Source organism: Equus przewalskii, chromosome 26 (assembly GCF_037783145.1).
Source record: "Equus przewalskii isolate Varuska chromosome 26, EquPr2, whole genome shotgun sequence".
NCBI classification, from domain to species: Eukaryota; Metazoa; Chordata; class Mammalia; order Perissodactyla; family Equidae; genus Equus; species Equus przewalskii.
In genome coordinates, this window is record NC_091856.1 from 22,013,255 (window position 1) to 22,037,191 (window position 23,937).

At 39.9% G+C, this 23,937-nt stretch overlaps 1 long non-coding RNA gene across 1 annotated transcript in view; it reads right to left on the bottom strand.

Moving 5' to 3' along the window:
- LOC139079648 (uncharacterized) overlaps window positions 1–15,765 on the bottom strand; it is a 33,346-nt gene extending 17,581 nt beyond the window's left edge. Inside the window, exons 1-3 of the long non-coding RNA XR_011533427.1 lie at window positions 15,724–15,765; window positions 15,132–15,243; window positions 13,441–13,581 (exon numbers count right to left, since the gene is read on the bottom strand). This is a non-coding gene — a long non-coding RNA (uncharacterized lncRNA). The remainder of the gene's footprint in view (window positions 1–13,440; window positions 13,582–15,131; window positions 15,244–15,723) is intronic.
- Window positions 15,766–23,937: the final 8,172 nt, after the last annotated feature.

The following is a 23,937-nucleotide window of genomic DNA, read 5'->3' on the forward strand; positions in this document are numbered from 1 at the left end:
TTTACTGGGTATGCATCAGAGAATGGAGCAGCTGCCCTATACCCTGATGTGTCAGTTGTCATTGATTATGGCTATCAGCACAGGCTGTTTCCCCAGGGGTCATCACATTCCTGAGGAACTCAAAAGAACAGAGTTATCATCTTAAAGAAGCTGGGAGGGGCCACAGAATCTACAGAACATGTCTGGGCTAGTTAGTCAGAGGTCATTTAAAGTCACAATATGGTTTCTTTTCTACAATATGGCTTCCCTTATGTCAACCTTGTGTTGAGCCAGTATCACTTCCATTGTTTTGTGACTGTGTGACCTGAAGTTACTTATTCAGTATCTCTGAACCTTAGTACTCGCAATGATAAAAGGTAGATTATATAAACCAATGAGCAGGATTTTGGTACAAATTAAATATTAGTATACAGGACATTACAAAATGTAACAGAAGTACTATTATTACCAATAGGACCATTATGTTTTTCAGTGACATATTTTCAGCCAATTGGGTTTAACTGAAGGAAGCGTTGTTAGGGGGTATTGTGGGGAAAATAGCTTTGATGGTTACCAGATGGGTGATGACACTTAGAGTGAGGATATTTATCCAGTGCTGGCTCTTTGGAGGTGGAATTCAAAGTGTGTTTGTAGACATTTCTTATTTTAGGTGACCCTTGGCCTTCCTCAAGGTATAATTGCTCACATAGGTTTTATTAAGCAATAAATCTTCTAGTCACTCCTAGAAAGGAAGTGAGGTGGATAAGAGAAGTCCAAGAATGCTGACCTATTGTTGCTGTCATTGTTTATAATGCTCTCTTGTTTCTTTCTAAACTCCAAGTAAAGTGGATTTGGTTTAACTTATATTTGCTCAATTGTAACAAATTGTCTTGCCTTGGCTTTAAAAATTTTTCCAGATATTTACCCAATCAGATAACCACTCTCACCTCTGAGACATATTTCTAATATGTACTTACAATGATATATTATAAGGGCCTATTAAAGTAACTGTCTTCTCTATTAGACTATAAGCTCCTTGAGGCATGAGCCATAATTTAATTCTTTCTTTCTCTTTAATGCTTACTGCAACACATGTGATATAACAGACTGCTTGATCATATTTGCTGAATGTAAATTTGTGGAATTGAGCATTTTCTAGCTGTCACTCAAAGATCACTGGTATTTTGGGGCAGAGAGGTAGAAGAGACATAATGGGAATAATTCAAACATTTAATATTGGCTGCCAATGTCTCCCGATATCCTTAAATTGAAAATAAGCTTGCTCTAGCCACAGATTTAAAAATTAATTCAAATTATTTTGTAGTTTTCCAGCAAGAGAAACATAATCTTGCTAGCCATGTGTTCAAAACAATCTTCACTAAATATGTCAGAGAAAGCCATGAGATAAGAGTAATAGGAAAATAAGAATTTATCAGCATTTGTTATCAAGTTAGATTTAATGGGGAAAATATTTTTAAGATGGCTCCCCAGGTCAAATTTACTTGTGAAATGCTCAAGACAGTGTATCAACATCTTAGAGAATTCCAATGCCCATTAAAGAGCTAGTGATGTCCTACATTTCCTAAGCAATTTTTACTGCTGAAGCCATTTCTTCAAGTAATAGACCAAGGAGCTTTACAAACCAAATTTAATAACAAGAAAAATAAAGGCATCCATGATTAAGTAACGTGCCCATTGATATTCATGCCATTGAGGTACACGGGTAACGTAATGCATGTGTGTGTATGTGCATGCTATGTTTTGAAATGTGAAACTCCTGGATTAAATAAACCTGGAGAATTTATGATTTCTTTGTATAAGCAATAAGACTGATGAATAGAAACATTTCAATAGGTCTAGGGTGATATTCCTGAAAGTTGCTAAAACAAGTTTTGAAAAAGCAGCAGGAGGTCACCACTTCTCATAAACATACAAGGCAAAATCCTCCAGCGTGCCAACCCTATGAGTGTAAAGGCCTTCCTTCTATCTTTAGGACCGATTACATTGTTTAGTATGTAACAGCAACTCAAGAAATATTTGTGGAATGAACAAAAACATACATTAGGGCCATTGCATTCTGTGGTCATAAATGTGCCCACTTATCCATCAGACCAAAACGTAATTATCTTCCAAGGCCAGATCCAAAATCGCATTTCCTCTTTCAGCACAGTGGGAGGAACCAATAAATATCTTCTGCATGATGAAAAGAATAATAAAAATGATTATGGATACCATATATTGAACTACCAATACGTGCCAGCCTTTCTAAATAGAGTCACTCTAATCCTGACAACATCCTTAAAATAGACTGTGTTGCTCCCATTCCCCATTTGGGGAAACAGGGTCCCACAAAGGTAAATAATACTCACAGGTTTATATAGCTAATAATTGATAGAACCAGGACTGGAAAATGGTTTTCTGCTTCCAGACTGTGCTTTTCCTACTCTTCTCACGCTTTAAAAAAGCAACATAATACACTATTTTAAATAGGCATCATTTGCATTATTGAGCAGCTGTGTGGCTCTCCAAATTGACTTGTCTTCCATACTGCGTGGAAAATAGTATCTAATCCATATTAATTATAAATACATAACCCTGTGTTTTAAATACTGGCTGGTTGATGAGTAGTGCCGAGCTAAGTTTTTAGTAAGTGATAAAGGTTAACACCTTGGACAGGCAAGCATATCTCAGCAAAAAGTGCCATATTAATATTGAGGTATTTAAAATCTTGAAGGAACGTTAAAAATATTTGGTCTGGTGTGTCTTGAAGAGAGGGCTATTTGAGTTTTAGGCAAGAGCGGTCTTTGTTGTGCAGGCCTCAATAGGGCTCAGTATTTAGCATCCTTGCCTTTTCCCTTGCTCAAGCCCAGTGGCTCTCCTGTCACGGCAACCAGAAATCCCTCCTCACATGAAAATAACCCTCCCGCGCATTTGAAATGCCCCCTGCTGATTGTCCGCATCCATCCTGTGTGGAGCCTGTGGGTGTAGAGATCTACGCTAGATCACACAGTAAGGAAAGAGCAGAGCCAGGACTGTGCTATGTCATAATAGCATCTACTGTTTACATCTGCCAATTACTACCAGATTGTGCTTATAAGCAAAATGAGCACGCCAGTCCTGCATAGTGATTTAAAGCATGGGCTTGGAGGCAGACGACCCATACTGTCTCTGCCGCTTACTAGCTGTGCAGACTTGAGTTGGTTGATTTCTCTGTGTATCATCTCCTCTGTAAAATGAGGATAACCTCCGAGGGTTGTTAGGAGGATTAAATTAGGCACTCACAGAAAGTGCTTAGACTGAAATCTAGCACTGAGTCAGCGTACAGTATGCATCTGGCCTCTGATAACCATCTTCTTGTTTTCCCAGAGCTGTATCAGAAGACACTGAGAACAGAGAAGAAGCAGAAGAAAGATCTCTAATCCTGAGTTTACATTCTGGTTGGAAAAACAGTAAGAAAATAGTTTCTTACTAAAACTATGTAAGTTCTCACCTAATGAGACAGGTGTCTTGAATCAGCTGTGTTGAGATGATAGGTATCAACAGTGGCTAGGGAGGTCAGAGAAGGCTTTGTTAAAAAAGAGCTAGAGGGGACGGCCCGGTGGCGCAGCGGTTAAGTTCACACATTCTGCTTCTGGGCGGCCCGGGGTTCGCCGGTTCAGATCCCAGGTGCGGACATGGCACCACTTGGCAAACGCCATGCTGTGGTAGGTGTCCCATGTATAAAGTAGAGGAAGATGGGTACAGCTTAGCTCAGGGCCAGTCTTTCTCAGCAAAAAGAGGAGGATTGGCAGTAGTTAGCTCAGGGCTAATCTTCCTCATAAAAAAAAAAAAACAACTAGAATCTTACCTGCCCCTGAAAATATGGGCAAGAGGTATACTCATGACAAAAGGAAAGGGGGTATTGGATAAATAAGAAGAGCAAAGGAATTTAAAATTAGTGTATTGCCAGATAAGGGGGTGTCTGTGTGAGGGAGTGACGAATGGAGGTAAATAATATCTACAGAAAAGAGCAAAACATAATTAGAGAATGGAGCAATAGCAAATACTAGCATGTACAACAGATTTGGGGCTGACTCGAGGGAATTTCATTTGCCTCCTTGGAGTAAAGAGCTTATCCATTCACAGACCTTTAACCGTAATCCCAAGAATAGTAAGTGAAGAGTGAAACTAATCGCAAGACACTGAAGAGGCATTAATTGTTTTAGTCATTGTGGCTGGTAATTTGGGGGTATGTTCAAAGGGTTAGATGTCTTTGTCTAAGAAAAAAGAAAAGAAAAGGGCAATGTTAGGCAGAGATGTAATGAGAAAACACAAAGGAATTTGGTTGGATTAGCCCAGAAAAAAATACAGCCTGGGGTAAAGAAGGTAGGGGGTGAGAAGAGGGGCAGTTACTGAAACCTCATGTTCAGCATTTCTTTGTGCACCACACAGAAGCATAGTTCCCGGCAGTATGGAATGTGCAGAATGATGTAGGGGTGGGCTCTGTTCGTAAGAAGTTTACATTCTTAGAGAGTCTGTATAAAGGATGTAAATAAATCACTTGAATAAGAGGGAAGGAGCCACAACTGCTCTGGTAGCTTAATGGATGGAGAAACGGCACCCAGATGGCGGGAGAAGGGTGGGTCATCTGTCCATTGAGGATACAGAAGCAGCATTGTATTAGGATATATAAAATATGGATTCACTGCATGTTCTGCTTCAGCGGCCCAGGGTTCGCTGGTTCGGATCCCAGGTGCGGACATGGCACCACTTGGCAAGCCATGCTGTGGTAGGCGTCCCACGTATAAAGTACAGGAAGATGGGCACGGATGTTAGCTCAGGGCCAGTCTTCCTCAGCAAAAAGAGGAGGATTGGCAGCAGATGTTAGCTCAGGGCTAATCTTCCTCAGAAAAAAAAAAAAAGCAAACCAGAAATTAATAAAATATGGGTTCACATCGTGGTTCTGCTCCTCAGGAGCTCCTTCGGCAGATATTGGGCAGTATTTCCCTTCTCTAAAGGTCAGTGTTTTCTTTTTTTTCCTGTGTGTGGGTGTCTTGTGTTGTGTTGTGTTATTTTGTTTTAATCTCTGGTTGCACATTACCATCGCTTAGGAAGCCTTTAAAAAGGACCAATATGGAGCTGGCCTGGTGGTGTAGTGGTTAAGTTTGTGCGCTCTGCTTTGGTGGCTTGGGGTTCCCGGGTTCAGATCCCAGGCACGGACCTACACAGTGCTCATCAAGCCACGCTGTGCTGGCTTCCCACATACAAAATAGAGGAAGACTGGCACAGGTGTCAGCTCAGTAACAACCCTCCTCAAGCAAAAGAGGAAGATTGGTAACAGAAGTTAGCTCAGGGACAATCTTCCTCACTGAAAAAAAAGGACCAATACTGAGCCTTATCCCAGACCATTTAAATGAGAATTGCTGTAAACTGGACTTGGGCATTGACACTTTTATAAAAAGTTTACCAGGGGGCTGGCCTTGTGGCCAAGTGGTTAAGTTCACACACTCTACTTCGGCAGCCCAGAGTATACCAGTTCAGATCCTGGGTGTGGACCTACATGCCATTCATCAAGCCACTCTGTAGTGGCATCCCAAGTAGAGGAACTAGAATGACCTACAACTAGGATAAACACTTATGTGTTTTGGGGCTTTGGGGAGAAAAAAAAAAGAGGAAGATTGGCAACAGATGTTAGCTCATGGCCAGTCTTCCTCACCAAAGGAAGGACCAAAAAGAAGTTTCCCAGGTGATCCTAACAAGCAGCAGGTTTGTGAACTACTTCACTTTAGTTTGTTTATAAGGATGGCAAGGAAGTAAAGCTAAATGATGCTTAAAGTCACTTCCAATTCCTACATTTTATCATTCCATTCATCTTTTCATTTACAAGTTACCTTCTCCTTCTACAGGTGAAGAGACCAAGATTAAGACAAGGAATGAGACTTCCCCAAAGCCAGTCAAGTCACACAACCAGAGTAACAGAGTCTGAACGGTGATCTTGCTTCTGGTCCCTAATCCTGTGCCTTCTTCCTCTATCCCTCAGCCAGTCATCCTCCTGGATACATTCTGAGACGGTCACCAAGCAGAAGAGTTCGTTTAAAGGCTTAGAGAGTTTAGGAAAGTAAAATGCACTTTGTCAGCTCTCTAGAGTTGGATTTTGCGTCAGTGATAGCAGCATTGGGGTTAGCAAAGTGATGATCCAAAGAGCGGTGTGATTCTCCCATTCGCCCTTTGGCAGATGTTCTGCCCTATTAGAAAGAGCTGTTAGGCTCAACACAGCTGAGACTCGGAGAAATGTCTTGCTGCTCCCCGGGCTGAACAGTAGAGGGCGACAAACCTCAGAGATTGCCTTAATGGGCTTTTTGACCACCAGGTTTTTATTTTCTCTGAAATATTCTTTTTAGGAAAAATATCTATAAATGACCCTCACCTCAGAGTTACAAAGGAGATTAGATTAAAAGTGCTGCACGGAGGCTGGCGTGAGTGATCTCAGAGTAACAAACTCGAGAAGGGAGGAGGAAAACGACTTGGGACCCAGCAGGGAATGGGCGCAAGGACTATGCTAGTGTCCATCAATTTCCAAAAGTGGGTGTGGGAGGTATGTGTGCACCTGCGCAAAAGGGATGAAAAGGCTGCGAATGAGGGAAATGAACTGGATGTGCGCAAGTATGTTGTAACATCTGACCTCGTGTTTTTGGGCTAAGAGCATGGTCTTTAACGGCCATTCAAAGTCCGCCTGGCTTTTCTTTTCCTTTTCCTAGCTTTTCTCAAGGGATTTATCACAAAGGATGTACTAAACACAGGGTTGTGAGTTTCAAGAGGGCAGGGCTGTGTCTGATAGGTCCACTCCTGTGTGACAAGGATCTAGCACCGTCCTGATCCACGATACATACGCACCATATATTTGATTCTGCTGATACCGTGCATGAACACTTACCTATCAGCCCAGGCAGCCTCTCCTTAATAGTTTTCCCTTAAACCACCTCAATATTTACATGTCCCATCCTCATAGGTAAGCAAATGCTGTATTTGCCTGTGTGTTCTCAGAGCTTAGTTGCAGTCCGCTTAGCAGTACATGGTGTTGAGTTCTCCTCTGGTGCTTTTTGGTCTTAGTACGTGTTTGACGCTGTTCTCTGCTCAGTGTGCCTCTCAGCCTCTGTAATCCTGCAGACAGTGTTTAATCTAAAGAAATCACCTTTATTCTAGGCGAAAATGGCTCCCAGATTTATTGCCGGTGTTTCCACCAGCTCATATTAATTTTCACAGCCTCTAAACAAACTGGCAAAATAAACGCTGAGGTAGCAGCTGCTGTAATGCTCCCAGGTAATTCAGGTATTTTTGCGTGTTATTGGTGCATTGATGATGTTTAGAGCTATAAACAGTATGTAATAATGGATACATAGCCTTCCCTGATCAATTCAACTAACGTTGATTGCCAGGTGCATCTTGATATCTAAACTTACTTTTCCATTCCTAAAATACTGCAGCTTAAAAACATTAATTATAACATATAAATTGATCAGTCATAGAAATCCTTCTCTAGACAATTAATGGGAGGCTCTGCAGGAGACCAGGTTATGTAGGTTTTGCTTGTTTATTGATTTGTTTCTGTTTTGTTTTGCTTTGCCTTACCCAGGAGAGAGCTTGTGACAGAAAGTCAACACGGTCACATTTAGGAGAATAAATTCATTTTGAGTTCATGAAAGCAGCATTCTCCCATTCTCCCCACATATAAGACCTTAGAAAGGTGTGAACAGTCCCTAGAAGGATGTGTGTGTGGATTTCCATTATCTGAGAAAAGGGATGAAATAGGACTGTGTGGGTTTCAAAGGTCGAAAAGGTGGTACAGCTCAAGACTTAGTGGACAGCCAGGAAAAAAGAGACAGGAGTCCTTATTCTGCAAGAGACAAAAACATAAACCAAATGTGACATAGTTATGGGTAAGGCCAGCTTTCTGAGGCGTAGCTGCAAATGGTAATGAAAGGGACAAATACATTTGGAGTTGTACAAATCCAAGAATTCTAGTAAGGGATAGCTATGACAGGTTTTAGCACTAAAGGAGTAGAATGAGCCTTCCTTGAACATCTAATAACCACTTCCTGGAATTGCATCAGCAGTTGACTGACATCATTTGCGGAGCTGAGTCTCTTTATTCCCACAAGACTGTGTGTAGCATGATAGTAACTGTCAGTAGCTGACTTCTGTTAAGGAAACTGGACTTTCTGTTGACCCGTGCAGGCCTCCAAATTTCTTCCACGATTCAGTGGGAGTGAGAAGCTCCTAATGGAAAATATTGCTGGGACTCACTGCTGGTCTGATGGTAGGGCCCTCCATCTATTTTATTTGCAAACTGAAAGACCAATTTCCAAATATTAGAATCCTGAGTCAGTAGAAACGTTCATATTGGATACAGGCAAACTTTTAGGCAATTTAGGCAAATTTAAATTTGTATTAATGAAAATGAGATCATATCTCTGTCTCTTAATGTTCTTGGAGTTGTTAGAATCTTCTTATTCCTCCAGTATTACTAGTTGTATCCCCATTTTATTGACAAGTCCTCATCTTACTTCACTTCTCATATTTGTTGCTGCCGATGTCACCTCCTTCGTGAAATATTTTCACATTTTGACTTCCGTAACATCCTCCCTTTCTTGCCTCTCCTCAGTTTGCGTTAAGATTCTTTCACTTCTGCCCAACTTTGAAGTTGTCTGTGGTCATCTGACATGGTTTGGCCAATAGAATTTGAATGGAAGTGTACCTTCTAGCCAGCAGCTTTTAGAACCTGGCACAGCAACTGGCAAAATCTAGGTGGCAGTTTCTCTATCATGCTGGAATCTGGATTGAGAATGACATGGAGCTGAGCCCTGAGCTGACACGAGGTGAACATGGAACAGGAGTGAAAATAAACTTTTTGGCTAAATTCACTGAGAGTTTTATATTGTTTGTTATTGCAGCATATTCTCTCCTATGCTGACTCATGGAGAAGCGAGTACCTAGAAATAGAGTACTATTGCAAAAAAAATTCCAAAATACGTGGCATGGGCCTAGGAATTGTCCAACAGGTGGTAAGAAAATTGACCCAAAGTTGGAAAGAACATGCTTTCTGTTTTGCAGACGCAAAGCATTTGCTAATGCTGTTATGTGTGGTAACTTGGGAAGAAATTCATGGATCTTATGAACTTGTGGGTCTAGGAGAAACAATCATGAAAGAGAATTTAGTACTTCTGGCTCCATCTGGCAATGTATCAATAAAGAGATGTTTTCAGAAAAGTGTTGCCCAGCTTGTAAGTAAAAATCGAAGGGAGTAGAGAGAATTCATTAATTCAGGGATTTTCAGAATTGGAAGAGGAAATTACTTCTCAATACCAACCAACAAGGAATAAAATTGGGGAGGTTTTTGAGTAGTAAAGGCTGATTAAAACTCAGACTTGTAGCAAGGATAAAATTAAAGATATGACCTTGTACCCATTGATACAACCTCTAAAAGGATGAAATGTTTCAAAGTTATAGGACCAACTAAAGACATTAAGCAGAGTAAATCTATTCAAACGCATGCACAAAATGGAAGAGTGTGACTCTAAGACGCCCAGGTACACGTGATTAAGTTGAAAGAGACAGTGAAAGAGAGAGGAGAAAAAGGAGAAGAGAGGGTAATACAGAAGTGAGAAAACAAAGAAGCAGACTATAGTTAAGAAGTGAAGAAGTACGTCTTGAAGAGAACTGGGTATGTTGCTAGTAGCACATACAACTGGCTGGAATCAAATAGATTAAAAACAAAAAACAGGGGCTGGCCCCATGGCCAAGCGGTTAAGTTCACACACTCGGCTTTGGCGGCCCAGGGTTTCACCGGTTCAGATCCTGGGCACGGACCTAGCACCACTCATTAAGCCATGCAGAGGCGGCATCCCACATAGCGCAACCAGAAGGACCTACAACTAGAACACACAACTATGTAGTGGGGGGCTTTGGGGAGAAGAAGGAAAAAAAAAGATTGGCAACAGATTTTAGCTCAGGGTCGATCTTAAAAACAGAAACAAACCCTAATTTTTGGAAGGGTTGTACTAACAATGAACCAAAGACCTAGAAAACAGTCTCAAAATTATGTCACTTAATAAACCAGTTGAGGAACCTTGGAATGTTACGCTTAACATTCCAAGAGAATGTTAGAAGAGAAGACAAGCTACGATACAACACATATTTTGGACATATTAAGAACTGACATTTAAAGGAAATACAATATGTAGAAATAGAGTCTAGAGTCTGTTTTCCATAGAAGAGTGAGTACATTTGGCCATGAGCACATTTGAACTCAGTGTAAGAAGGTCATTTCTAATGAGTGCTCTCCAGCAATTGAACAAGTTGCCCTGAAAGAACTGAGCCATCTATCATTGGATGGGTCAAAACAATGCTGACTGTATGGCTTTGGGAGGTGGAAGGGAGTGGTGTACAGTATGATTCATTGCATGAAACTTTAGCTGAATTATTTGTACCTTTCATATATTAATACTTATGAGCCAGGCACAGACCTAAATGATTTCACATACATAATCATTATATTTCACTGAAAATATTTCCTGTCTACTACTTCATATACTAGAAATATTCAGAGCTAGAATTTGAAGCTAGGCGTTTGAAATCTTCCAAGTCATGGCATCCATGAGTCCGTTATTCATATCTTCTGCTCATTGATATTTTTTTCTCTACCTAGTGGTTTGTTTTAATGAAATGGCATAACAAATTCTTATTGTCATTGGACAGTGCTTTTCAGCGAAATTGCGGATGGATCTAGTAGAAGGAATTTTGGAATCCAAATCAAGAAACTTACAGTCTTGGGCTAACCACTCTTTACTGGATGGCCATGGGTTGAAATTTGAATCTGTTCTTTGATTCCCTATTGCTTAATTTGTAAGAAAGACTCTGCAATCTACCTCTGCCTTTCTCACAGTTTTCAACTGAAGATGGGATCATATTTCTTGAATGGACTCCTTAGAAAGAGAATGTGATCTGCTGGCAGATTTTTCAGTTAAAATTTGCATACTTCACAATGGTAATATTTAACAAGACATATTCGTGATATAAATTCTGTGTCTGCCATGCTTCACAGACGACCCCGTCCCTCATTTTTTCTCTTCTGCAAAGCAAGGTGCAACCCTCAAGAATTTTCAGTTTAGGGAGAACTCCTCTTTTGTGTCTCAGTATAATTCCTTGTTCATTTGCTTCTTTAGCATGTTCTCGTCTTGTTCTTACCTCTGCTGAGTTCTCATCGAAGTTCTGAACCTACCTGGGAGAAGCTGGCATTAAAATATTTCATTACCGTTCATTGAGCAATCAAATACTGGACACTTTGATAGATTTGAGTAGATTGGTCCTGTAAGCTAATCCTCACAATAACTATAAAAATTGGGCTTTGAAGAAACTAGCACTCAGAGAGATTAAATAACTCATCCAGAGTGCCACGACTAATAAGTATCAACCTGACTCCAAAGCCTGAGTATTTCCACCTTGGATGGACCACTTCCTCTTCTTCAGCCAACCCATATCCATAGCTCCATTGTCTGTGATCACATTCTTCCCTTCCCTATTGTGGTTAGGAAAGTCTCCATTGATTTCCACAGCCCATTAGCAGGTTTGAAGATTAGCACAAATGCATCATCATGAAATTCAAACTTAGGCTAGAATTGAAGAATCCCTCCATTGTCCAACTCCAGTGTAATTCCACACACTACCATTGCTCTCTTTAATGCATTTTATGCTCCAGCCAAATAGAATTGTAAGTTCTCTGCCAACTAAAACGCGAACTCCATAAGAACTGAATTACTTTTGCCTGTCTTGCTCACTGCTAAATCCCAAGTCCCTACAATAGTGACTGTCACAGAGTAGACACGCAACTACCAGACGTTGGATGACTGAATAAGTGAGTGAATATGCTGCTCCATCCTATCTCTGGACGTCATCTGAATGCCTTACATCCATCTTTACCTATATGACTCCTACTCAATATTCAAGGTCTAGTTCAAAGGCTGCTTCTTCCATTCTCAGCCTGAAGGAACATAGAGTTAATGTCTTAGTCCATTTGGGCTTCTATGACAAAAATGTGATAGATTGAGCACCTTAAATAACAAATATTCCTCATAGTTCTGGAGGTTTATAGATGGTTGTCTTCTCGTTCTGTCCTCACATGGCGAATGAGGTGAGAGAGCTTTCTGGGGTCTTTTTTATAAGGGCATTAATCCCATCCGTGGTGGTTCTACCCTCCTGACTTAACAACTTACCAAAGGCTCCACCTCCTAAAACCCTCACATTGCAAGTTTAGGGTTCCAACATATGAATTTTGGGGGACACAAACATTCAACCCAAAACAGTTAGTGAATATACAAAATTTCTAATAGTAGATTTGCTTCTATGGGCTTGGAGGTAGGAAGTAGCAATATACGTGCCAAATAGTCTTCACCATTGAGTTCCTCTTTTTAACTTTGTGTATGGAAAACTTAAAGGCAGTGAGAAATGATTGCCGTAAGATCACACAGCCAGTTACTGGCAAGAACGGAATGAAATCCAGGCTTCTACCCTCAATCCAAGTTCAGTATTCATCCCACTTATCTCGAGAGTAATAAATTATAAAGCTTCAACACTCCTGAGTTGCTAAAGGCTAATTATTATTTTTAAAAGCATATAAAGAAAAATCCATATGGCCTATTTCTACAGGTCACCATGTGAGAAAGTGCAAGTGGGAAGGAGCTTAGATAATTCATTGGAAAGACAAGCTGGCTGTATATGTGATGAGGATGGTAAGAATGCAGCCAACAGTAGTCCTTGTTTTCCCTGCACTGCCTGAAAATCCATGACAAACATGGTAGCTGATAAGGTTAAGGAGCTGTGGGAGTCTGATGCAGTTTGAATGAAAGGATGAGACTACGAAACAAACTTTTTTGAGGCCAAGGCAGCAGTAATCCCTCTTGTGTATACGTTCATGAATTTGGCCTCCCAGATATAGATTTGTAAAGAACAAAGTAGCAGCCCATGGAAGGCAGTGGGAAAACCAGCTTTACAGGCAAAATCTCAGAAGGAAGGTGGGGAAAAGGAAGAGAAGGGATGCAGTGTGGAAGACGGATCGGGAATCCACTGTTCATTGGTTTTGTTTCCTTACACACAAGTCTACTGTCCCCATATGTATTTTTAAAAGGATGATATATATTGGGTAAGAAAACAGTAGGTTACAAAGTGCTACTTCTAAGATAGTATCTTATGTGTGTAAATGTATAGGTTACAATTTGCTATTTTGAAGTTATGTTCATTATCTCATTTGAGTCTCACAACAATAACCATGAGGAAGATATTTCCCTGTTTGGGAGGGGAGATTTTATACTTATCAAGATGTTATAAGGGAGGAAACTGAGGAGGAGAATGGCTGCTGTGGAAGGGCAAGCGTGACAACACAAGGCCTATTCCAGTACTCTCTCGCTTGTGGTACAACATGACACCAACCTTTCCCTTCGCATTCTCTTGCCCAGTGCTCTTTCTCTTGTCCTCACATTCTCTTTTTTTTTCTCTCTCTCACGCTTGCTCTCATCCTGTCTTCCTGTCCATCTACTTTACTCTCTCTTCTTCTGAGTCTTTCTATTTCCGCTGGAAGAAATTAAAGTATAAGATTTTTGTTGAATCCAGCTTTAAGTAGAATGATTTTGAAATTTTAAAAGGTTAATAATTTTTGTTCTACAAGTCCAGAAACTAAAAATATAGAAACAAAAAATATAGAAAAAATATAGAAACAAAAATATAGAAAAAATATAGAAACAAAAAATATAGAAAGATACAGAAACAAAAAATATAGAAATATCCAGACCCCTCAGATGTATTTATGTCCTGTAAGATGTGATAATAATTGTGATATTTTATTTCTATGTCACAATTAATAAAGGAAAATAGGTATGATATATACAAAAGCATACACACACAAACTCCCCTCAGAGAATGGAATGATTACAAAGGGAGAGACATAATAAGCCTAAAATATAAACTGATGCCCACCTAAAAACACTTCCATTAAGTTCCAGCAAGTCCCTTTACGTTATTACCAGTAAAGTATATGTGGTGTTTCTGTAACTGTAGCTTCCTATTGTTATTTTGATCAGTCAGTACGATGTTAAGAGCCAGATTTAGTCCACTGTCCTGAAGTTCATTATCAATATATGTAGAAGTTCAAATAACATGGACTTGTACTCACAGAACTAAATGGAAAACAGAGAAATAAAAACAAACGTACTGCATGGTATCACTTATATGTGAAATCTAAAAAGAATATCAGACTCATAGAAATAGAGAAAGTGGTTGCCAGGGGCAGGGGCTGGAGGCAGGGACAAGTTGGTAAAAGGGTACAAGCCTCCAGCTATAAGATGAATAAGGTCTGAGGCTCTAATGTGTAACGTGCTGACTATATTTAATAACACTGTATTGGATAATTGCAATTTGCAAAGACAATAGAACTTAAATGTTTTCAACAACAAATTTTTTTTTAAATGTACCACTGATTTCTATTCCTGTTCTCTTTGCTTTACGTGGGAAGCTGGGCCACCAATGAAGGCAAATTATGCAGGGCTTTAAAATCCAGTCATGCATTTACACAAAGTCACAGACCTCAAACTGCTAAGAGATAAAGATTGTAATTCTTGGTCCGAGAGCAAGGAAAGATACTTCCTCATTGTTAACTGTGAAGCAGACAATTTGAGGTTCTCTTCTTCAATCTCTGCAGTTTATACAGCTTCACGGCTTCTGCCTTGTCCCCAGTTCTCAATCTAACATCTGCTCAACTGCCATTTGCAAGTTGAAGCCATGTACACCCAAACTCATGGTCAAAAAGCTGTGTCTACAACATGTGGGGATTTTACACAAATTCACAGGATGTGGTCAAGGTAGAGCAGATAAGAATCTAGTGCTTCATGGGACAACAGAATCTCCAAAAGCAGAAACAGTTATCGTTGCATAGCGGAGTCCAGGGGTCACCAGATATGATAACGTCCCTCGATCCTATCACACCTTCAGTTTCTGCTCATTTTCTCTATCAGTGACATGCAAGATCTTTATGGGTGGTGGCTTGACTTTACTGTCACTTCCATCTTGTTTTTCCTCTCTACATCATCCATAACTTGAACAAACACTCTGCTAAGAACACCCCATACCTAAGGGAAGAGCTGTGGCCAGTTAGAAGGATGCAGGCAAAATCACAACCTGAACTTTGGGAGCTGTTTTGATTCCACAAGCTGCTGTTGTCTTAAGCACTTATGACGTGGCCTGGAAAAGACAAATAGTCTTCTGAAAATATCTCTACAGGAAGAGCCTTCTCCCCAGTACCTATAAAACATTCATAACACCTTCATTGTGCCGTAAATCCTTAGCAGGAGTTGATAACAGTGTATGAATTTTTAATGTAACATTTATAAATGGTTATTAAAACTATCCTTAAAGTAAAGTGTCAGTTTATTTTTAATTAACTGTTGGCTATTTAAGCTCCCAGATGGCCTGGGGAAAGACCAATAGGCCCACATGTCAATTATTCTCCCTCCTGCCCCGTCTTTAACCCCTTGTTGCCTGCTGTCATGGAGACCAATGCACATAAGCTCTAAGAACTTAAATAAACTGCAGATATGGTCTCGGAAATGTTGTCTTATAAAATAGTCCTGGATTATCTATCAGCTACCATGGCTACCACACAGCTGTGAGGTAAGCACTGTCGATTCTGAATCCTCACAGCCCAAACCAATCTCCACGTACCTATATCCAGCAAGAGAGGAAACTGGGGCAAAGAAGAGTGATGGCTGGATTCTAGAACACTAGACGTGAGGCTTAGGATTCTAACTCAGGCTCAGTGGCATTCTACTTGTATGATCCTGAGCAAATCTCAGCTTCGTGGAATGTACTTCTTTATGTGTAAAGGTAGGGATGATGCAAATGGCTCTGCCACTCTTAAGAGGTTGTAAGCATCAAATTAAAAGCTGAATATGAAAATCTTTCACAAACTACAATAAGCTGTCCACATGTATGGTCTCCTCTTTTATTGTCTTTTAATTATCAGCCATCGTCTTCATAGCCTCCTTGTATAGATTGACTCAGATTCTGAGTCTGACATTTCTTTCTACAACCCAGAAATCAGGGAAGCCCATTGTGTCCAGATGCTTTAGAGTTCCATTCTTTCATAGGACTGGAAAGATTATTTCATCCAGGGTACAAATTCTTTCTGCCTTATCCCCTGAGAATTCCCATGTGGTTTCTGGTGGCAGTCCCAACAAGAAGCTTACGATACTTTATAATTAGAAAATCCCATTGTTAGAGAGATCAATCTGGTTCTTTTGGAGCCTCAGGTTCCCCAGATAGGTGTGCACTGCCGTTTCCCACCAACATGCTCAGAACAGAGTCTCCTCTATTGGTTATTCTCTCTGTGACTCTTTGCCTATGTTGTATCGCATGTTCCAAGAAACGTAACACCCAACATTCCTGCCCTTCCTTCATTTGCCTCCAGATAACATTACCCAGTCCAGCATGGGAAATATGAAAATCCAGGAATTTGGTCCTCATAGGATGCCTGTGAGTGCATGAGTGTGTGAGCACGTGTGTGTAAGTGTGTGTTTGTATAAACATGTTCCTTAAAAATACTCCTTAGCAAATGGAAAATTAAATCTGCTGGACATGCCCCGAAATTCCTTAGAAGAGCATTCCAAATCCTTTATTGTCTAGCCTGGTATGCACCTCCGGTTCTCCTCTGCTCCCACTCCAATCCAGCCACCCTAGACGCTAGGAAGACTGAATTACTATTCCTCTGAATGGGCCACGTTTGTCCCATGCTCCCTAGAACTTACCCATACTGCCTTTTCTGCCAAGAGTGTTCTTTGTGTCCTTTTATACCTGGAGAACTGAGAAGTTCTAATCATTCTTCAATATTCTACTCAGGTGCTGTCCTCGAGGAAGTCTTCTCTGACCATAGAACCCCTGTGCTCGCTGCTATTATGACATTTATGATATTACATGGCAATTTCTTTTGTTTTTTAAGATTGGGAGCTGAGCTAACATCTGTTGCCAATCTTCTTTCTCTTCTTCTTCTTCTCCCCACAACCCCCCAGTACATAGTTGTATACTCTAGCTGTAGGTCCTTCTGGCTGTGCCATGTGTGGTGCTGCCTCAGCATGCCTTGATGAGTGGTGCCATGCCTGGGCCCAGGATCCAAACTGGCAAAACCCTGGGCCGCCGAAGCCGAGTGCATGAACTTAACCACTCGGCCAAGGGGGCAGCCCCATATGGTAATTTTTTGATTACATTTTTGTTTCCTTCATGAGAGTGTGAGCTCCGTAAGAGATGAGTAAACATCCTATGTGTTCGTGAGCCAGTTTTAACACAGTGCTAGACCCAGAGGAGGCACCAGTGATCACTTGTTGAATAAGAGTACAGATTGCGTTTCAGCATAGGCTTTGCAAGTGCTGCTGATCACATTTAAAGGCAAAATAATTACTTCTTTTTTGGATTATGTCCTTGAACATTAACCGAGAGTTTACCTTGTGGTCAGGAATGATGATGTTCCTTCTCATTTAGATACAATACACTTGAGGGGTTGCAAGACATTTGAGCTCTAACGAGAAGAAAATTATATGTATGATAGAACAGGTTTGGGCTGTGATTGTACATACAAAGCTTCTCTAGACATAAAATGACTAAATGCTTAGTAAAGAAAAAAGAATATAGGAGAGAAAACCGTGGACTTGGAGTTAAACACAGTAAATTGAAGGCAGACATTTTCCCAGTCTTTTTCTAAACCTTATTAAAATGATAGTGATTGATCAAAAAAGAAATAAATCTATAGAGTAAAAGAGAATGAGAGAAGCGTTGATGGATAATGAAACGTGTCCATGAAGTTAGAAAGTGCAAGACTATGGATAAATAATGACTGACTTAGCCCAATCAGAGAAGGTTGAGGGATTGACATCATGGAAACCTAGAGAGGCAGGAATTGGAGGCGACAGGTGCTTCTGAAGTCAGGGATAATGGATGGGACTAGAAATGAGATGTGTTGAAAGTACATGGAAGGAACAGTTAACCTCTCAGAAAAACTCCCTCAAAAGCCTACCACTCCTTTCCAAAATAAGACAGGAAAATTAGTCCCTTAAAAGGTTGAATCACAAGGACTCTAGTCTCAGAAACACTAGGCACAACTGAGGTTAGCCAAAGACAGTGCAGGGAAAACAGAAGTATTGACTGGAAGTCTGCCCCTACTTGGCTTCCAGAAAGCTGGAAACAAAGCTTATGTCCCCCAGACATTCATCTCTGGGGAAGTAACTGGTCAGACAGGAGAGATCTGTATAAGCAGACATCTAGCAACATAAAGGCCAGGTCCTGGCCCATTCATTTTTCAGTGAAGCCCACCAGTTGACAAGTTGCACCCTTATACACTGCTCCAAGGAAGCACCTTAGTAAGGTAGATAGGTTAGAGAGATAGATATAAAATTAAAGCTCATATGAAAAAAAGAATAAAACGAATAAATTTTAGAAAGGGAAATCTGAGGAAAGAAAAATAATACAGAGAGCAAAAAGAAATGTCTGGCAAAATATAACTATTCCTCAGAGAGAAAAAATATATTTAAGCAATGAAAGAAAAGAAGATGTTGTAAAAATGTTATGGATAGACAAAAAGAAAGAGATCTTGAAAATTGAAAACATGGTAGCAAAAATTAAACGTATATATAATTCAAAAGAAAGATGCCATGTTAGAGAAAATCTTCCAGATAGTGAATAGAAAAATAGATATAAAATAGGAAATAAAAGATAACATAGAAGATTAATACAGGAAGTCTAATATCTGACTAAAGTAAGTTACAGATAACAGACAAAAATGGAAGGGAGGTATTTACCACAGAAATAATTCAACAAGGGCCCATGGAGTACCCAGGATATCAAAGCACATCATTATAAGATTTCAGAACATGACAAATAAATCAAATATTCTTAAAGCTTCCAAGAGATATAAAACCAATCTTATACAAAAGACTGAGAATCAGAAAGGCACTAAGCTTTCTAAAAACAATGTGGAAACCTGTCAGTCAGTAGAGCAATACTTTAATAATTCTGGGAGAAAATCATTTCAAACGTAGAATTCTATACCCAAACCATTACTTAATATTAATAACAATGTTTCAGACATACAGAGTGGGACTCAAATTTAACCCCTAATGTGCACTTCATCGGGAGGATGGAGGATGTATGCCACCTAAATGAGAGAGTGAGCTAAGAAGGAGGAAAATGCAAGAATTGGGCACCAGGCAATCCAACTTGAAAGGGGTGAAGGCGAGTCCCAGTATAATGGTTGAGCAGAGTCCTGGGTCATAGGCCGGGAGCAGCCTATGCACCAGCAGTGCTCCTATTGGAGGGCTCCTGGAGGATGGCTCCAAGATAAAAGAAAGGAAAACAACTCAATGCATTAGTATCACCTGATGCATTTCAGGGAATTGAGAAAAACTTTTGAGACTGAATTAGTGATAAGTACATGGAAAAGTAAGCCAACGGAAAAAAAATGAGTCATCTGTTTATTTTAGGAGAAGTCACATATCTGTATATATGCACGCACACATACAGACAAATACACACGCAATCATGGCAGGCTATACGCTTCAGCTGTCACCTATATTTATATTATCATAATCATGCAAACTATGAGCATACATTTATATAAAATTGATATAACTATATGAGGAGAATGGAGAAAAAAGATTTTAATTGGTGGATCATGTATGAGAAACAAATTCTCTTTTTTCATAGTATGACTTCAAGATAGCTAAGCATTTTCATAAACAAACAAAACAGTATACCCATTTCTTAGGAAGATGGAGATAAATACTTGAAGAAACTGGTTAAACCAGTTAAAAATGTTGAAAGTTAACTCTGGGGAGAAACACTGTAGGGGACTGCTTCTTTTTTTGAGCTTGAGTTACTGAGTTTTTAAACCATGAATATTTTGTTTAAACAGATTAATAAAGAGAAAGAGGAGGGGAAAATATCCTTGGAGAAACACCACATCTAGAAAGCAGGAGTTACGAGAACATGAAAATAGTATCATAATCAAATAGTCTTATGAACAAGAGAGGATGGAATGCCCCCAAAAATGTGGGGGAGGGGAATCAACAGTGAGAAATGCTTCAAAGATTCAAGTCGAAGTGAGGACTGAGTAAACATCACTGAATTTGACCATGAAGGGTCATGGGTAGCTGTGAAGAGGGCAGTTTCAGGTTTGGCTTCAGATTCTGGCTGGGAGAGGTTTTCAGACAAATCAAGAATGTAACCTCTCCTACCCTCACACTTCTGCCCTCAGGTCACTGTTCATCTGATCAGCTCAGCCATAGTCAGTCTCTCAGAAGCTTTCGATATTCTAGGTAAACAAAAAGGGAGATAAGAATCTTTCCCACTCAGGCAAGGGAATTGCTGTTTCTCCCAGGGATCAATCCATCAACTATTTATTCAGCTTCTCCTGGGCATTGCTACTGGTTGCACGAAACAAAACTAAACAAACACATGGTTTTTGCTCTCAAGGGACATGTGCTCTATTTAGACAGAAAGGCACCAGAAGATGAAATGAAAGAACTAGAGATGGGCATGAAGAGTCAAGTGATAAAATGTGTAATTCAGTCTTGACCTATTATAAAGGCTCATGAGAGCTACAATAGCTGGGAAGCCTCATAAAGGAAGTCTAGGCTCGCACTGAGACTTGAGGGTATTATAGAGTGACAAGAGGGAAAAGGTGATGAAGGCAGGGAAAAGACTGCTATAGGAGATGAGGTTGGATGTGTTTCTCCAGAAACACACCCCAGTATTCAGAAAAACAACCCTGCTTGCTGGGAGAATATGAACCTCTCATTCTTCTTTCTCAGTTCTGTCACCTAGCAGCAGTATAAGTTTGGACAAAGCCAACTTTCCCGGGTCTAAGTGACAATAATTATACCTGCCTTAGGTGGTGGCACCGAGGACTACATCGTATAGAGACAGGGCACTTTTGAATTGTAAAATGGAGTGAAAAAGTAAGCAGTGATGGGAGTTGAGGTGTTGGACTTTGTGATTGTCATTTATCATTCATTCAACTCAATTGATTCATTCATTCAATGCATGTGTGTTAGGTGCTCAGGTTTTGGAAGGAAATAAGACAGACATTGTACCATGTAAGACAGACATTATGCAACTAATTACAGAATTAATTATTCAATTGCTTATCATGGCCCATCAGGGATGCATTTTCTGCTTTCCGTCCACTTCATGTCCCAGAGCTTTTAGGGAATGATCACACCGACCTTTCCATTGACCCTGCTCAGAGACTTTGTACACTTCTCTCTATTCCTGTTCCTCTTCACTCCGCCTCCTTCTCCTTCAGATCTTTGCTAAGATGTCCACACCTCAGGGAAGCTTTTCTTGAAATCCCAGTTGGGGTCAGGCTACTCTGTTGTCATAGCATCTTATGACTCTGTACTGTAGCAGTAACCAAAAGTGTAAACACAAATTAAACATGTGATTCATTTAATTGCTGTGGTTCCTTGCTAGAATGTATCCCTAAGAGCGGAAATCTTTTCTTTTCTCCCCTTGTCACCCTAGGATTCAGTATGATGCTTGCCCGTAATAACCTTCAATATACATTTTCTGAATGACTGGTCAGACGTACTTAAGAGCTATTTTCAGAATGTTGGTCTGGGCAGCAATTTATCCTCATGAATCTCTAACTTTTTTTAACAACCTGTTACAGATCCATCTTCTTCAGGTTTATGTAGCCATCTCTGATTCTATTTTTATATACTTGCAAGTTCTTTAAGTTATCTCGGAAATGTCAGACCCAGAACCACATTACATAATCTTTGTCCACTGTCACCAGGAATCAAAGGCTTTTCTTTTTCTTTATTTTTCAATTTACTTGTAAATCAGAGGGTGCGGAGGAAGGCTGCTGTAATAGGGGGCGTTTATTACGGTATAGAAATGACTGGTAATTATGCTCTCTAAATGAACTTGACTCTATGGCTGGTGTCAGGTTTTGCTAAGTGCCCTGGGCCCAGCTGAGACTAATTAGACCTGCATTAAATATTAAAGCTTTCTGACATTCAGGTTTTGACGGTGACAGAAGAGAAGAAATCCTGTAACCTAATCTGCACCCAACAGGAGTAATTTATGTTCACTTCTTATAACAAAAGAAAATCCAATTATGTAGCTGGCTGGAAGATATATTTAAAGAAGTTAACATTAAAAAAAATTGCATAAACACACACAGAGTACATAGAATAATACAAAAAATGTCAACAGTTAGTTCCTGTTTGCCACCAATGACATCAAATGCCTGTTGATTGCTCTTCTATGAACTGGTGTTTGTATGGGGATGACAAATACAAATGGCAAGCAATAGGATATATGGGAGTATATGAGGAAGCCATTTGGTGTAAACTTAATTTGGCCTGACTTTGTTTTTTCCCAAAGGCCCTGACATGGCCATTGAGTGTGCATTGTATATCTGCTTTAAACATTTACTATGGCAAGAACAAATGGCCTTAAGATAAAGGTGCAGCTTCCCCCAACGTTGGCATTTCCTTAAGGATAAGCATCTCTTCCTATGCTAGGAACTGATTGCTGCGCTCACCTGTGACTGCCCAACTCTAGACAACAAACATGCCACCCTGCTGTCCACCGAAACAGCAGACCTACCTGCTGTGTCCATCAATCACTGTGCCAACTGAGCAGTCTTGTGACCATTGTAAAAGTGACATTTCAATCATATGTGAAACATCCTCTTTGGGGGTATATAACCACTCTGTACACCCCAATTCTTTGGTGCCCTTTCTTCTTTTGGGAAGAAAGGCCCTGGGCCATGGTCCTCACATTTTAGCTCAGAATAAACTCAAGCAAATTTTCATTTATAGATGGGTTAAGGATTATTTTCATCGACAGGAAATAGCTTCTTGCCTATAAATGTGTTTAATGTAGTGTAAGGGCCTGGAGTCAGTAGGGATGTTTAGATGGTGAAATATGTTTATGCCATTTTCGCTAGGAAAGGCCTATTGTTTGTCGACCTCATTCAGAATCCGTCACAGGACCGTATCTTTTTGTCCCTTCAATTGCTGAACTTGTAAAGGGGCAGCTTGCTTTTTCTCACCCGTTAGGGACAGCTCAAGGTTAGGAAATGTGGTCTATGTCGCAGCTCTGTCCCTAGCGAGATGCAGGGTCTTAGACAAATCCCTGAGTTTCCTGGGCCCTTCTCTTGTCCTTCCATAAAATGCAGCTTGTCAGGTTGATGACACCATCTCTGAGAGTGTTGGACTTCAGTGAAGTAACACAGTGCTTTTTATCATCTGCAAGTAGCAAAACTCCAAACAAATCTTACTTAGTGTCTGGATGCTGAAGCAAAATACAAACAAAACCCTGTATTTTATTAGTACAAATACAGAAGCCCCTCGGTGAGAAAAAATAAAATTGTTTTTAATACAGTATTTTTAAAATGGAAAAATTCAAACATACACAAAGGTAGAAGCAATGGCATAATAACCCCCCAGGCAGCCATCACCCAGCTTCAATAATTGTCAACTCATGACGAATTCTACTTCATCTCTCCTCCTCCACAACCCCAGTTTTTTGAAGCAGATTCCCCCCTCTCTTTATCATTCCATTTGTAAACATTTCATATGTTGAAAATAGGACTCCTTAAAAAAATTGTCACATCAAATTTAAAATTAACATTAATTCCTAATTAATTATTAGGAATTTTATGGGAATTAAATTTTATCAATTAAATATTATCAGAAATTAATTGTAATTAGGAATTAATTAATTCCTAAATTCCTGAAGAAAAATGGCATTATTCTGGTGAATAAAAGAATAACAGATTTTATTTTATTTTTTTTTAAGATTTTATTTCTTCCTTTTTCTCCCAAAGCCCCCTGGTACATAGTTGTGTATTTTTTAGTTGTGGGTCCTTCTAGTTGTGGC